Below are 16361 nucleotides of genomic sequence, written 5' to 3'. Positions count from 1 at the left end.
CAATGAGTCCTTGATATTTACTCGTTTTCAGCCAATTTTCTGGATTTTTGAAAATTTCACTTTTTTGTGAAAATATCCACTAAATGAGGGAATAATATGTGTGAGGGTACCCCAGGAGAGTTCCAAATGTGTGTGGGTAGAATATATATCCCACGGAGGTAAAATTGAAAAAAGTTGAAACATTTTTTTTTTTGGACTTAGTCATTTTTCCGGCGTTTATCAGACTTTCAGATAGGGGAAATGTCAGTGAGCGTTCCGATTTCAGTTCCAGAGCGATTTGCCCAATGAGTCCTTGATATTTAGTCGTTTTCAGCCAATTTTCTGGATTTTTGAAAATTTCACTTTTTTGTGAAAATATCCACTAAATGAGGGAATAATCTGTGTGAGGGTACCCCAGGAGAGTTCCAAATGTGTGTGGGTAGAATATATATCCCATGGAGGTAAAATTGAAAAAAGTTGAAACATTTTTTTTTTTGGACTTAGTCATTTTTCCGGCGTTTATCAGACTTTCAGATAGGGGAAATGTCAGTGAGCGTTCCGATTTCAGTTCCAGAGCGATTTGCCCAGTGAGTCCTTGATATTTAGTCGTTTTCAGCCAATTTTCTGGATTTTTGAAAATTTCACTTTTTTGTGAAAACATCCACTAAATGAGGGAATAATATGTGTGAGGGTACCCCAGGAGAGTTCCAAATGTGTGTGGGTAGAATATATATCCCACGGAGGTAAAATTGAAAAAAGTTGAAACATTTTTTTTTTTGGACTTAGTCATTTTTCCGGCGTTTATCAGACTTTCAGATAGGGGAAATGTCAGTGAGCGTTCCGATTTCGGTACCAGAGCGATTCGCTCAATGAGTCCTTGATATTTACTCGTTTTCAGCCAATTTTCTGGATTTTTTGAAAATTTCACTTTTTTGTGAAAATATCCACTAAATGAGGGAATAATATGTGTGAGGGTACCCCAGGAGAGTTCCAAATGTGTTTGGGTAGAATATATATCCCACGGGGTAAAATTGAAAAAAGTTTAAAAAAAATTTCTGGGTACTTAGTCATTTTTCCTGCGTTTATCAGACTTTTAGATAGGGAAAATATCAGTGAGTGTTCCGATTTCAGTTCCAGAGCGGTTCGCCCAATGAGTCCTTGATATTTAGTCGGTTTCAGCCAATTTTCTCGATTTTTGAAAATTTCACTGTTTTGTGAAAATATCCACTAAATGAGGGAATAATATGTGTGAGGGTACCCCAGGAGAGTTCCAAATGTGTGTGGGTAGAATATATATCCCACGGGGGTAAAATTGAAAAAAGTTTAAAAAAAATTTTTTGGAGACTTAGTCATTTTTCCTGCGTTTATCAGACTTTTAGATAGGGAAAATGTCAGTGAGTGTTCCGATTTCAGTTCCAGAGCGGTTCGCCCAATGAGTCCTTGATATTTAGTCGGTTTCAGCCAATTTTCTGGATTTTTGAAAATTTCACTTTTTTGTGAAAATATCCACTAAATGAGGGAATAATATGTGTGAGGGTACCCCAGGAGAGTTCCAAATGTGTGTGGGTAGAATATATATCCCACGGAGGTAAAATTGAAAAAAGTTGAAACATTTTTTTTTTTGGACTTAGTCATTTTTCCGGCGTTTATCAGACTTTCAGATAGGGGAAATGTCAGTGAGCGTTCCGATTTCAGTTCCAGAGCGATTTGCCCAATGAGTCCTTGATATTTACTCGTTTTCAGCCAATTTTCTGGATTTTTGAAAATTTCACTTTTTTGTGAAAATATCCACTAAATGAGGGAATAATATGTGTGAGGGTACCCCAGGAGAGTTCCAAATGTGTGTGGGTAGAATATATATCCCACGGAGGTAAAATTGAAAAAAGTTGAAACATTTTTTTTTTTTGGACTTAGTCATTTTTCCGGCGTTTATCAGACTTTCAGATAGGGGAAATGTCAGTGAGCGTTCCGATTTCAGTTCCAGAGCGATTTGCCCAATGAGTCCTTGATATTTAGTCGTTTTCAGCCAATTTTCGGGATTTTTGAAAATTTCACTTTTTTGTGAAAATATCCACTAAATGAGGGAATAATATGTGTGAGGGTACCCCAGGAGAGTTCCAAATGTGTGTGGGTAGAATATATATCCCACGGGGTAAAATTGAAAAAAGTTTAAAAAAAATTTCTGGGGACTTAAGTCATTTTTCCTGCGTTTATCAGACTTTTAGATAGGGAAAATGTCATTGAGTGTTCCGATTTCAGTTCCAGAGCGGTTCGCCCAATGAGTCCTTGATATTTAGTCGGTTTCAGCCAATTTTCTGGATTTTTGAAAATTTAACTTTTTTGTGAAAATATCCACTAAATGAGGGAATAATATGTGTGAGGGTACCCCAGGAGAGTTCCAAATGTGTGTGGGTAGAATATATATCCCACGGGGGTAAAGTTGAAAAAAAAAATTTTTTGGACTTAGTCATTTTTCTGGCGTTTATCAGACTTTTAGATAGGGGAAATGTCAGTAAGCGTTCCGATTTCAGTTCCTGAGCGGTTCGTCCAATGAGTCCTTGATATTTAGTCGGTTTCAGCCAATTTTCTTGATTTTTGAAAATTTCACTTTTTTGTGAAAATATCCACTAAATGAGGGAATAATATGTGTGAGGGTACCCCAGGAGAGTTCCAAATGTGTGTGGGTAGAATATATATCCCACGGGGGTAAAATTGAAAAAAGTTTAAAAAAATTTTTTTGGGGACTTAAGTCATTTTTCCTGCGTTTATCAGACTTTTAGATAGGAAAAATGTCAGTGAGTGTTCCGATTTCAGTTCCAGAGCGGTTCGCCCAATGAGTCCTTGATATTTAGTCGGTTTCAGCCAATTTTCTGGATTTTTGAAAATTTCACTTTTTTGTGAAAATATCCACTAAATGAGGGAATAATTAGAGATGAGCGTTGTTCTACTCGAACTGTTCGCCAATCTCAAATTCGAGCTGTTTTGGGCGGTGTTCGAGCCGTTCGGCGAACACGAACAATTTGAGAAAAATTCGGCTGTTCGAGGTTATGTTCGATAACTGTTCGTGCACCAAAATCATAACTGGATTTTTTCTCAGTAATGATGAAAATTAATGTTAATACGCAGTTTGAGTGTACAGCGGGGTGGGGGAAGGGGCAGGGGATGGATCTCTGCAGGAACAATGAAGATCTCCATTTTTTTTTCTCTTTCCCGCATTTACAGTGGGGAGGTGCAATCTGTCAGCCTATCAGCAGCGCACACATGGAGCGAAGTGCTTTTTTTCACACAAGCAAGGGCATGTGTCTTTGGCAGTGTATGTCACATGTCCTTGCCCTATAAGACCAAGCCATTTTCCCCGTCGCCACCATTTTCTCACTGCTGCAGCTGCGTGTTAGACGGCACCGCTGTTGCTGTGTGCGCTATACTATGTTAATTTCAAGCCAATTTTCGCACAAATATACAGATAGCTTGGGAGTAGGGAATAGTTGTGATTGCAGTCCTTTTAAGGACTAGGTTACAGCATTTCCTACGACTTTTATCAGGCAGGTCTGTGCTCTTAAATAGATAAGTTGTGGGAGTAAAGACTAATTGTAATTGGAGTCCTTTTCAGGACTAGGTTACATCAGTTCCTATCAGTTTTTGCCAGGCAGGTCTGTGCCAGTGCTGTGCAAGTTTTTTTCACAGCATTTGGCTGAATCTAGCAAAGCTAATCCTTTTTGGCCTATTGCAGAGTGTGTTAGTCAGTGGAGTAGCCTATCTGTGTTGCAAGATATACCACCTGTGTATAGAATACCAATTTTTTTACTGCACCTAGTGTAGTAAAATCTTTTGGGCATAGCATCATTCTATTAGTCCATCTATACTGACCTCCATCAGGTTGCAAACTGAATCTAATTTTTTTCTGCATCTAGCTCTGAAAAAATATTTGGCCTTCTAGCAGTGTGTCGGACTTGTTGTTATAGATGGACTCTATTAGTCCATCTATACTGACCTCCATCAGGTTGCAAATTCAAAATAATTTTTATCTGCATCTACAGTACCTCTGAAAAAATATTTGGGCTTCTAGCTGTGTGTGGGACTTGTTGTATTAGTCCATCTATACTGACCTCCATCAGGTTGCAAACTGAATATATTTTTTTCTGCATCTACCTCTGAAAAAATATTGGGCTTCTAGCTGTGTGTGGGTCTTGTTCTATTAATCCATCTATACAGACCTCCATCAGGTTGCAAACTGAATATAATTTTTTTCTGCATCTAGCTCTGAAAAAATATTTGGCCTTCTAGCAGTGTGTCGGACTTTCTCTATTAGTCCATCTATACTGACCTCCATCAGGTTGCAAATTCAAAATAATTTTTATCTGCATCTACAGTACCTCTGAAAAAATATTTGGGCTTCTAGCTGTGTGTGGGACTTGTTGTATTAGTCCATCTATACTGACCTCCATCAGGTTGCAAACTGAATATATTTTTTTCTGCATCTACCTCTGAAAAAATATTGGGCTTCTAGCTGTGTGTGGGACTTGTTGTATTAGTCCATCTATACTGACCTCCATCAGGTTGCAAACTGAATATATTTTTTTCTGCATCTACCTCTGAAAAAATATTGGGCTTCTAGCTGTGTGTGGGACTTGTTGTATTAGTCCATCTATACTGACCTCCATCAGGTTGCAAACTGAATATAATTTTTTTCTGCATCTAGCTCTGAAAAAATATTTGGCCTTCTAGTAGTGTGTCGGACTTTCTCTATTAGTCCATCTATACTGACCTCCATCAGGTTGCAAATTCAAAATAATTTTTATCTGCATCTACAGTACCTCTGAAAAAATATTTGGGCTTCTAGCTGTGTGTGGGACTTGTTGTATTAGTCCATCTATACTGACCTCCATCAGGTTGCAAACTGAATATATTTTTTTCTGCATCTACCTCTGAAAAAATATTGGGCTTCTAGCTGTGTGTGGGTCTTGTTCTATTAATCCATCTATACAGACCTCCATCAGGTTGCAAACTGAATATAATTTTTTTCTGCATCTAGCTCTGAAAAAATATTTGGCCTTCTAGCAGTGTGTCGGACTTTCTCTATTAGTCCATCTATACTGACCTCCATCAGGTTGCAAATTCAAAATAATTTTTATCTGCATCTACAGTACCTCTGAAAAAATATTTGGGCTTCTAGCTGTGTGTGGGACTTGTTGTATTAGTCCATCTATACTGACCTCCATCAGGTTGCAAACTGAATATATTTTTTTCTGCATCTACCTCTGAAAAAATATTGGGCTTCTAGCTGTGTGAGGGACTTGTTGTATTAGTCCATCTATACTGACCTCCATCAGGTTGCAAACTGAATATATTTTTTTCTGCATCTACCTCTGAAAAAATATTGGGCTTCTAGCTGCGTGTGGGACTTGTTGTATTAGTCCATCTATACTGACCTCCATCAGGTTGCAAATTGAATATAATTTTTTTCTGCATCTAACCCAGCCAATAGTTTTGGCCTAATACCACAGTTTGGCCACTCAGCTCTGCTCGGTTACCATCCATTGTTTTTTTGTGCAAACAACTCCAGAGTTGTGAATTAGTTAACCACCAAAATGAGTGGAAAAAGGCCTGCTGCTGGTGGAAAGGGGAATAGGCGTGTTGGGAAGGGGAAAAAAGGTTGTGTCCGTGGGGTAGGTGTTAAAGCAACAGTAACATCTGCAGAAGAAAGACCATCTTCCAGCCAAACTAAAATGTCTTCTTCTTTTAGCGGACAATGTGATAAGATCCCTTTCTTACGGCCACGCCAATCGCTACAAATTCCAGATGAGGCACAAAAACAGCAGGTGCTTCAACGGATATCAAGTGCTCCTTTAAGTGGGCTCTCCTCCACATCAACTTCAACATCACAAATACTCCAGTCCTCAAAGGTGTCACCCAAATCGCAGTTGCTTCCTCACAGCTCCCAAATCTCCAGCTGCCCGTCTGAGTATGAGGTAGAACAGATGGTTGAGTCTGCAGAGCTGTTTACTCATACTATAGCCTGGGAATCAGAGGTCGACTCCAGCGCTTCTGTGAATCCAGACGAGGAAATGATCTGCACTGATGCCCAGAATCTTTATGAGTCGGATCCAGGACCAGACGCAGAAGGTTCTGACCATAATGTAGACCCTCATTCCCAAACTGTAACTCCTGTTGGTGGAGACAATGAGGAAGACGATGATAAGACTCAAATACCTGATTGGAGCGACAACTTTAGTTTTTTGTCAGGGCAGGAACAGGTTGGCTCTGAGGACGACGGGTGTGATAACACACAGGGTGATGATGATGAGGTTGGAGATCCCACTTACTGTCAACCCACAGTCAGCCAAGAGATGAGGTCAGCAGAGGAGGTGGAGGAAGATGCTAGTGACGACGAGGTCAGGTTGCGCCTTCCTGGACAGAGACGTAGTACTGGAAGCACGTCAACAACTGCATCCTCAAACACAACTCTGCCTCTCACCACAAGTCGTGGTGGCTCTTCAGGTCGCATGGGTGCTAAGCCTTGCATAGCCTGGGCATTTTTTCAGATCGATAAAGATGACCCAACTCGTGTTATCTGTAACATTTGTCAGCAAAAGCTAAGTAGAGGCCAAAAAATACATACTTTGAGTACTTCATGCATGAACCAGCACATGGACATGAAGCATAAGTTGCAGTGGGAAGCTCAGTGTGCTACAATGCGGCCTAGCCGGCCGGGCCAACCACCGTCTGCCATATCTTGTGCATCCGCGGCCTCTTCATCCTCTGTGACTGGGGGGACAGCAGTCACACCTGTTTTGGGGCGCAGACCTGCCACCTCTTTACCCGCAACAGCCAGCGTGATTGGCAGGTCATCATTTTCTTTGGAGGTGGTAACACCAGCTGGTGTTGAGCGCTGTCCGACATCGATAGCACCACCTTTGGATCAAGGCAACCTAACATGTCCGCCTGCATCTTCCTCACAGACCGGCAGTTTGCCGGGGACACCCTTATCAACCCCGTCTAAGCACAATAGCCAGCCCTCGGTCCCTCAGATGTGGACAAGTAAAAGACCATTTCCTCCTAGCCATGAGAAAGCTAAGAGGTTGAATTTCACCATCTGCAAGCTCTTGGCTACAGAAATGCTGCCTTTCCGCCTGGTGGACACAGAGGATTTTCGAGACCTTATGTCCGTCGCAGTGCCCCAGTACCAGATGCCCAGTCGGCACTACTTCTCAAAGAAAGGTGTGCCTGCGCTCCACCAGCATGTCGCACACAACATCACCGCTTCTTTGAGAAACTCTGTGTGTGACAGGGTGCATTTCACCACAGACACTTGGACGAGTAGGCATGGACAGGGGCGTTACATGTCGCTGACTGGGCACTGGGTAACTATGGTGACAGCAGGACAAGGGGCTGCTGTCCAAGTCTTGCCGTCCCCACGAGTTGTGCGTCAATCCTCTTTATGTCAAAGTTCCTCCACTGCTTCTGCCTCCTCAACCTCCTCTCGGTCTTCGACCTGCACCCAAAGCCTGTCTGGTCATGCCACAAGCTTTCTAACTGCGCAGAAGGGATCCTGCACACCTCCTTACTATGCTGGCAGTAGGGCTCAACGTCATCAGGCGGTTTTTACTTTGAAATGTCTGGGAAATGTGAGTCACACAGCTGAGGAGTTGTGGTCAGCTCTGGAGAACCAATTTCATGAATGGTTGTCTCCACTGGACCTGAAACCAGGGAAGGCCGTGTGCGACAATGCTGCAAACCTGGGTGCGGCCCTTCGCCGGGGCAATGTCACACACGTGCCTTGTATGGCTCACGTGTTGAACCTGGTTGTCCAGCAATTTTTAGCCCACTATCCCAGACTAGATGGCCTTCTGCAGAGGGCACGGTCGCTGTGTGCTCACTTCCGCCGTTCGCATCCCGCAGCTCAGCGACTTACATCTCTACAGAAGTCGTTGGGCCTGCCACTTCACCGGCTAAAATGCGATGTGCCTACCCGGTGGAATTCAACTCTGCACATGTTGCAGCGACTGTGGCAGCACTGACAAGCCCTGGTGCAATACGTTCTGACGTATAGCCTGGGCCAACGAGATTCAGAGGTGGGGCAAATCACGCTGGAGGAGTGGTCTCAGATCAGGGACCTATGCACCCTTCTGCACAGTTTTGAAATGGCGACGAAGATGTTTAGTGCTGACGATGCCATTATCAGCATGACTATTCTTGTGATTTACATGCTGGAGCACAAGTTAAACAGAATTCGGAGTCAGGTGGTGGCACAAGAGGAGGTGGAGGAAGTAGAGGAGGAGGAGTTGTATGCGGAAGGGCTAACATCTGCAAGGTCCAGACGGTCGGCAGCACCAAGGCGGCAGGCATGTGAGGGTGGGGGAGATGGTTTTACCAGGGCGCATGGTAGCAGCCAAACTAGTGAGGAAGTTGCAGGAGCCCAGGAAGAAGTGGAGGACGAACTGATGGAAGACTCATCAGATGAGGGAGACCTTGATCACATTTCTGTTGTGCGAGGTTGGGGGGAGAGGACAGAGGAAGGAAGCATGATTGTTACCTCGCCACCAACACAACAGGGACTTGGTGCTCCTGGATGCGCAACACACATGAGTGCCTTCTTGCTGCACTACCTGCAACATGACCCTCGAATTGTGAGAGTTAGAAATAATCCTGACTACTGGGTTGCCACACTGTTAGATCCCCGGTACAAAAGTAAATTTGCAGAAATTATTCCTGCCATAGAAAGGGATGCACGCATGCAGGAGTATCAGCAGAGACTGTTGCAGAATCTTACATGTGCTTTTCCACAAAATACCAGTGGTGCACGTAGTGAATCTCACAGTTCCAACTTGCCAACCGTGGGACCGTCAAGTGTTCAGCACTCAAACCGTAACAGAACCACAGTATCTGCTGGTAACATCAATTTTGCGGAATCATTTCACCACTTTTTTAGCCCATCCTTTGCAAGGCCACAGGAGACAAGAAGTCTGACACATAGTCAACGCCTAGAGACGATGGTACAGGAGTATCTCCAAGTAAACATTGAAGCCACGACTGTGTCACTGGACCCTTGCTCTTTTTGGGCTTCCAATCTGGATAAATGGCCGGAGCTAGCCACTTACGCCTTGGAGATCTTGTCATGCCCCGCAGCCAGCGTTCTGTCTGAACGTGTGTTCAGCGCTGCTGGTGGTGTGCTGACAGATAAGCGCACGCGGTTCTCCACTGATAATGTAGACAGACTCACGTTCATAAAGATGAACAAATCATGGATCCGAAACGACTTTTCTACCCCTGTGTCATCCTGGGGAGAGTAAAAGCTTGATGATTGGTTAAAATCACCCTACCAACCATTTTAAGCTTTCAAATTACTAATCATGTTTATCTGTATCTTGACTGGAAAATAATTTGGGCTTTGTAGCAGTGTGCAGCACTGATCCTATTAGGCCATCCATAATAAGCTCCACCAGATTTAAAATTAAAAATAATTTTTAGCTGCATCTAGCCCGGAAAATAATTTTGGGGCTCCGAGATGCGCAAGACACATAAGTGCCTTCTTGCTGCACTACCTGCAGCATGACCCTCATATTGTCAGAATTCGAAGTAATCATGACTACTGGGTTGCCACACTCTTAGATCCCCCAAACTTTTCGATCAACCTTTTCATTTTAATAAAGACCAAATAAATGGTCATTTTTGAAATTATAAGCATTAGCAGGTTGTTAGAAACTGAAATCAAACAGTTTTCAACTCAAAACTTTATTGTAGGTGATGTTACATTTTCACATAGGACCCCTTGTTCGAAAGGAGCTTCTGAACTCTCTCGTCCATTGAATTTGTCAGGTTTTGGATGGTTTCTGCTTCAATTGTTTTGCATGAGGACAGAATACCCTCCCAGAGCTGTTGCTTAGATGTGAACTGCCTCCCGCCATCATAGACACTCCTTTTAATGATGCTCCAAAGGTTCTGAATGGGGTAGAGGTCAGGGGAGCATGGGGGTCACACCATAAGTTTGTCCCCTTTTATGCCCATATCAGCCAGAGATGCAGATGTTTTATGTGCAGCATGAGATGGTGCATTATCATGCAGAAAAATGATCTTGCTGTGAAATACACGGTTCTTCTTCTTGAACCATGGCAGGAAGTGCTGTTTGAGAAAATCCACATACATTATGGAGTTCATCTTTAGCGCCTTCAGGGATCCTAAAGGGGCCGACAATCTCTCTCCCCATGATTCCAGCCCAAAACATTACTCCACCTCCTCCTTGTTGGCGCTGTAGCCGTGTTTGCGTGGGGTGTCCATCAACCAGCCATCCTCCACTCCATCCATCTGGACCATCGAGCGCTGCACGGCACTCATCCGTGAACAAAACAGTTTTGAAATCAGTCTTCATGTAATGTTTGGCCCACTGGAGCCGTTTCTGCTTGTGTGAAGTGGATAGAGGAGGTCAACAGGATGGCGTATGCACAGCTGCAAACCTCTGAAGGACCCTGCATCTTGTTGTTCGGGGGACGTTGGAGGCACCAGCAGCTTCAAAAACTTGTCTGCTGCTATGACAAGGCTTTCTTGCCGCTGCTCTTTTAACCTGACGTAATTGCCTGTAGGAAAGAGTCCTCAATTTGCCCTTATCAGCACGCACACGTGTGTACTGTGAATCAGCTACATACTTCTTGATTGCCAAGACACTTCATCCTGATCATCGCACAATGTTGATTGTAGTCATGCCTTGACCTAAACACTCCACAATTTGTTGCTTCTCAGCAGCCGACACATCCTTTTTCTTTCCCATTTTGGTAGAAAATGTAGGCTGCTTAATAATGTGAGAGAGCCTTCTTAAGTAGTCTTGCCTTTCATTGGACACACCTGCCAAACTAATTAGCACAGGTGTCTGCAATTGCTTACAGTGATATAAAGAGCCCTGACACACATCACCATCAATGAGTTTAACTGACAAACAAACAAATTCTTCCCTTATCACTCCTAAACACTTTTTGCATAATAATTTGGAGCGCAGTGTACATGTGCTTTTCCACAAAACACCAGTGGTTCACGTAGTGAATCTTACAGTTCTAACTTGCCAACCGTGGTCTGAATGGAATTGTTCAATAAAGGGCCCAAAATTAAGATAACATAGATGGGAGAGGTCTCTATGAATAGGAATTCCTAAGTATTTGATACCCTGTGAGGGCCAGGCAAAGGGAAAGTTGGACTGGATGGAATCCTATATGGATTTGGGGAGGGAGACATCGAGGGCCTCAGACTTCGCTGCATTGATTTTTAAATTTTACCATGTAACAAAGTGATCTATTTCAGCCATAACAGCAGGGATGGATATATGTGATTGAGTGATATATAATAGGACATCATCAGCAAATAGAGAGCACTTGTACTCGGTGCCTCCCACCTCAATCCACCTAATATTGGGGTTATGGCGAATTGATGAGAGCAGGTGCTCCGTCACTAGGATGTATAAGAGAGGGGACAGAGGACATCCCTGCCTTGTCCCATTGGTGATTGTGAAAGGTGCTGAAAATGTTCTGACGCACCCCCTGGGCCTTGGGACACCCGGAGCCGGACCCTTTTTGGTGGATTCTGGTGGTTGTAGTCTTCGTGGCGGCGACCCGGTTCCGTGGCTCAGGGCGGTCAAACCAGTGGCGGAACTATTTATGTGGTTTTGATGTTTAAATGTCCGACTACGCCACCCGTGGATTGCGGTCAGAGTGAACCGCCGCTACAGGGCAGACCGCTGAGGCTGGTGTTGTGGGTGCAGCAGAGCGTAGCATAACTCCCCACGGGAGGAGTATAGCCTCAGGGCAGTGTATGCGGAGGATGGGGGTGATGGTGCAGGGCAGCAGCAGTAACGACATGGAGTCAGTGATGCAGTCCAGGGCCTTTATTCACAGTTCTTATTATCCAGACCACGTCTGCAGGTAACGGCTGCCCACGTCGTACTGTGCTCACCAGGTGAGGGGCTCAGACAACTCCCAGATAACTTTGGAGCACTTCACAGGACCCCCTTTGTGTGTCCTTTGTCTGGCCTTTCTTACCAACACTTCTGTCCGGCTGCCTCGGGCCTCCTCTTGGTAAACTTGGCGCCAGTTTCCCTGACCCTATGTGGTGCCTTCCTAGCAGGTGTAGCGAGGGGCTGCGCCACATAAAATGTCAGAGCCTCCGGTTTCTAGCTGAGGGTCGTTTCCTGCCTCCACTAGTTCGGGGACCGGTCTCCCCCTTTGGCCTGACCCCTCCACGCAGGTGGATTCGGGCGTGCGGTGGAGACTCGCCCGTCCGCACCCCTGGGATCCCTTCATTCCTCGTTCCTGGAGCCTTCTCCGCTCCTCTTCCTTCCTTCTCCCTCTTCCAGGCCTGGGCCTCTGTTACTAGGCCCACCTCCGGAGCAGAGCTCATGCAGAGCCCCTGCTCCCTGCCACTTCTGCTCAGACTTCTCTGCACTGAACTAAGATGGTGCCCACCTTTTATACTCCCTTCTCAATGCACCCAGGAACTGCTTCCTCCCTGCTCCTGCACTACAGGGTTCCCCTTCCTCAGTGTTCCCTCCCCCCACTCCAGCCAGGGACAGGGACTGTCGTGCCCATCTCAGGGGCATATTGGTCGCCCTGCCCCACGGCAATGTGGTGTAATGCATGCAGGTGTCGGGTCCTGATCCACACTCCATCCTTACCTGAGAGTGAGATATCACACCTCTGGGTGAGGTGCAATACGTCTGTAGCAACCGAGCCCTCAGGGTGCTACAGTTCCATTTATCTTCAGCCTAGGTGACGTATTGCGATACAGGGCCGTGATTTTGGCTATAAAAGGGTCCCCTAGACCCCTGCCCCAAGCGTTTTAAGAGAATCATATATGGCGTGCCAGGAGACTCTATGGAATGCTTTCTCAGCATCCAACGAGAGTATCTAATTACAAATTTTTAACTGCATCTAGCCCAGGAAATACTTTGTGCCTAGTAGCAGTGTCTGCTAGTCAGCGGATTATCCCGGCTGTTAAGCAAGCTACACCACCTGTAGTTTAGACACTTAATTTTTTCAAAGGAAATGCTTCGGGACCATGGGATACTTAGTGAAGAGCATCAGGAGGCACCCCAAGGCATAGGGGCTGGGACTGGCAGTAGGATGCCTTGCGGTGGACAGCCGAGCTCGATCCTTATAAAAGCTTTTTAACTGCAGCAGCTTTAGTGGACGCTACTGGAGCTGGAATTACCGCGGCTGCTGGCATGAAACTTGCCCTCCAATAGATCCTTGTAAATGGATTTAAAGTGTATTCATTCAAATTAGAGAGACAATTTAAATTAAAAAGCTTAGAGCTGCCTCCACCACAGGGGGGCTCGCTCGACCCACCAGCGGACAGGCACCAGTATTGGGAGAGGGGGGCTGGCCGTCAGGGTTCACCGCGGCTCTGGCACAAACCCGGCGACACGGAGGTGGCACGGGCAGGAGCGGACTGGCCGTGTCGGCTTCTCACTTTTTGGATTTTAGAAGGGCATGACATGCCTATATCTGTGTCTCCCCCTCCTTTTACTCCTCCACCTCTTTTATTTTCGCATGACTATATGTACTTGTCACTTTTCCATGTGTTAGTTATGTCTTCTGAGCAGTTTGTCAGCTTTTGGACACCTTTGAAGGTGTTTTCTATGTGTTTCTATGTGTTTTTGTTTGCCTGCCATTGGTTTTAACGGTGTTCGAAGGTGTTCGACGAACAGTTCGTCGAACAGCTCGGCGAACACACGGGTGTTCGACGAACTGAACCGAACTCGAACACTACGGGGGTGGCTCAACACTAGGAATAATATGTGTGAGGGTACCCCAGGAGAGTTCCAAATGTGTGTGGGTAGAATATATATCCCACGGAGGTAAAATTGAAAAAAAATTTTTTTTGGACTTAGTCATTTTTCCGTCGTTTATCAGACTTTCAGATAGAGGGAAATGTCAGTGAGCGTTACGATTTCAGTTCCAGAGCGATTCACCCAATGAGGGAATAATATGTGTGAGGGTACCCCAGGAGAGTTCCAAATGTGTGTGGGTAGAATATATATCCCACGAGGTAAAATTGAAAAAGTTTAAAAAAAAAATTCTGGGGACTTAGTCATTTTTCCTGCGTTTATCAGACTTTCAGATAGGGGAAATGTCAGTGAGCGTTCCGATTTCAGTTCCAGAGCGATTCACCCAATGAGTCGTTGACATTTAGTCGTTTTCAGCCAATTTTCTAGATTTTTGAAAATTTCACTTTTTTGTGAAAATATCCTCTAAATAAGGGAATAATATGTGTGAGGGTACCCCAGGAGAGTTCCAAATGTGTGTGGGTAGAATATATATCCCACGGAGGTAAAATTGAAAAAAAATTTTTTTTGGACTTAGTCATTTTTCCGGTGTTTATCAGACTTTCAGATAGGGGAAATGTCAGTGAGCGTTCCGATTTCAGTTCCAGAGCGATTCACCCAATGAGTCGTTGACATTTAGTCGTTTTCAGCCAATTTTCTAGATTTTTGAAAATTTCACTTTTTTGTGAAAATATCCTCTAAATAAGGGAATAATATGTGTGAGGGTACCCCAGGAGAGTTCCAAATGTGTGTGAGTAGAATATATATCCCACGGGGTAAAATTGAAAAAGTTTAAAAAAAATTTTCTGCGGACTTAGTCATTTTTCCGCCGTTTATCAGACTTTTAGATAGGGAAAATGTCAGTGAGTGTTCCGATTTCAGTTCCAGAGCGGTTCGCCCAATGAGTCCTTGATATTTAGTCGGTTTCAGCCAATTTTCTGGATTTTTGAAAATTTCACTTTTTTGTGAAAATATCCACTAAATGAGGGAATAATATGTGTGAGGGTACCCCAGGAGAGTTCCAAATGTGTGTGGGTAGAATATATATCCCACGGAGGTAAAATTGAAAAAATAATTTTTTTGGACTTAGTCATTTTTCCTGCGTTTATCAGACTTTTAGATAGGGAAAATGTCAGTGAGTGTTCCGATTTCAGTTCCAGAGCGGTTCACCCAATGAGTCCTTGATATTTAGTCGTTTTCAGCCAATTTTCTGAATTTTTGAAAATTTCACTTTTTTGTGAAAATATCCAATAAATGAGGGAATAATATGTGTGAGGGTACCCCAGGAGAGTTCCAAATGTGTGTGGGTAGAATATATATCCCACGGAGGTAAAATTGAAAAAAAATTTTTTTTGGACTTAGTCATTTTTCCGGTGTTTATCAGACTTTCAGATAGGGGAAATGTCAGTGAGCGTTCCGATTTCAGTTCCAGAGCGATTCACCCAATGAGTCGTTGACATTTAGTCGTTTTCAGCCAATTTTCTAGATTTTTGAAAATTTCACTTTTTTGTGAAAATATCCTCTAAATAAGGGAATAATATGTGTGAGGGTACCCCAGGAGAGTTCCAAATGTGTGTGAGTAGAATATATATCCCACGGGGGTAAAATTGAAAAAAGTCGAAAACATTTTTTTTTTTGCACTTAGTCATTTTTCCAGCGTTTATCAGACTTTCAGATAGGGGAAATGACAGTGAGCGTTCCGATTTCAGTTCCAGAGCGATTCACCCAATGAGTCCTTGATATTTAGTCGTTTTCAGCCAATTTTCTGAATTTTTGAAAATTTCACTTTTTTGTGAAAATATCCAATAAATGAGGGAATAATATGTGTGAGGGTACCCCAGGAGAGTTCCAAATGAGTGTGGGTAGAATATATATCCCACGGGGTAAAATTGAAAAAGTTTAAAAAAAAATTTCTGCGGACTTAGTCATTTTTCCTGCGTTTATCAGACTTTTAGATAGGGAAAATGTCAGTGAGTGTTCCGATTTCAGTTCCAGAGCGATTTGCCCAATGAGTCCTTGATATTTAGTCGTTTTCAGCCAATTTTCTGGATTTTTGAAAATTTCACTTTTTTGTGAAAATATCCACTAAATGAGGGAATAATATGTGTGAGGGTACCCCAGGAGAGTTCCAAATGTGTGTGGGTAGAATATATATCCCACGGAGGTAAAATTGAGAAAAAATTTTTTTTGGACTTAGTCATTTTTCCGGTGTTTATCAGACTTTCAGATAGGGGAAATGTCAGTGAGCGTTCCGATTTCAGTTCCAGAGCGATTCACCCAATGAGTCGTTGACATTTAGTCGTTTTCAGCCAATTTTCTAGATTTTTGAAAATTTCACTTTTTTGTGAAAATATCCTCTAAATAAGGGAATAATATGTGTGAGGGTACCCCAGGAGAGTTCCATATGTGTGTGGGTAGAATATATATCCCACGGGGGTAAAATTGAAAAAAGTTTAAAAAAAATTTTCTGCGGACTTAGTCATTTTTCCGCCGTTTATCAGACTTTTAGATAGGGAAAATGTCAGTGAGTGTTCCGATTTCAGTTCCAGAGCGGTTCGCCCAATGAGTCCTTGATATT

The sequence above is a fragment of the Phyllobates terribilis genome, unplaced genomic scaffold (assembly GCF_046119375.1).
Source record: "Phyllobates terribilis strain yellow unplaced genomic scaffold, ASM4611937v1 Scaffold_5__5_contigs__length_657084704, whole genome shotgun sequence".
Lineage (NCBI taxonomy): Eukaryota > Metazoa > Chordata > Amphibia > Anura > Dendrobatidae > Phyllobates > Phyllobates terribilis.
Note: the sequence above shows the minus strand (reverse complement) of the source record.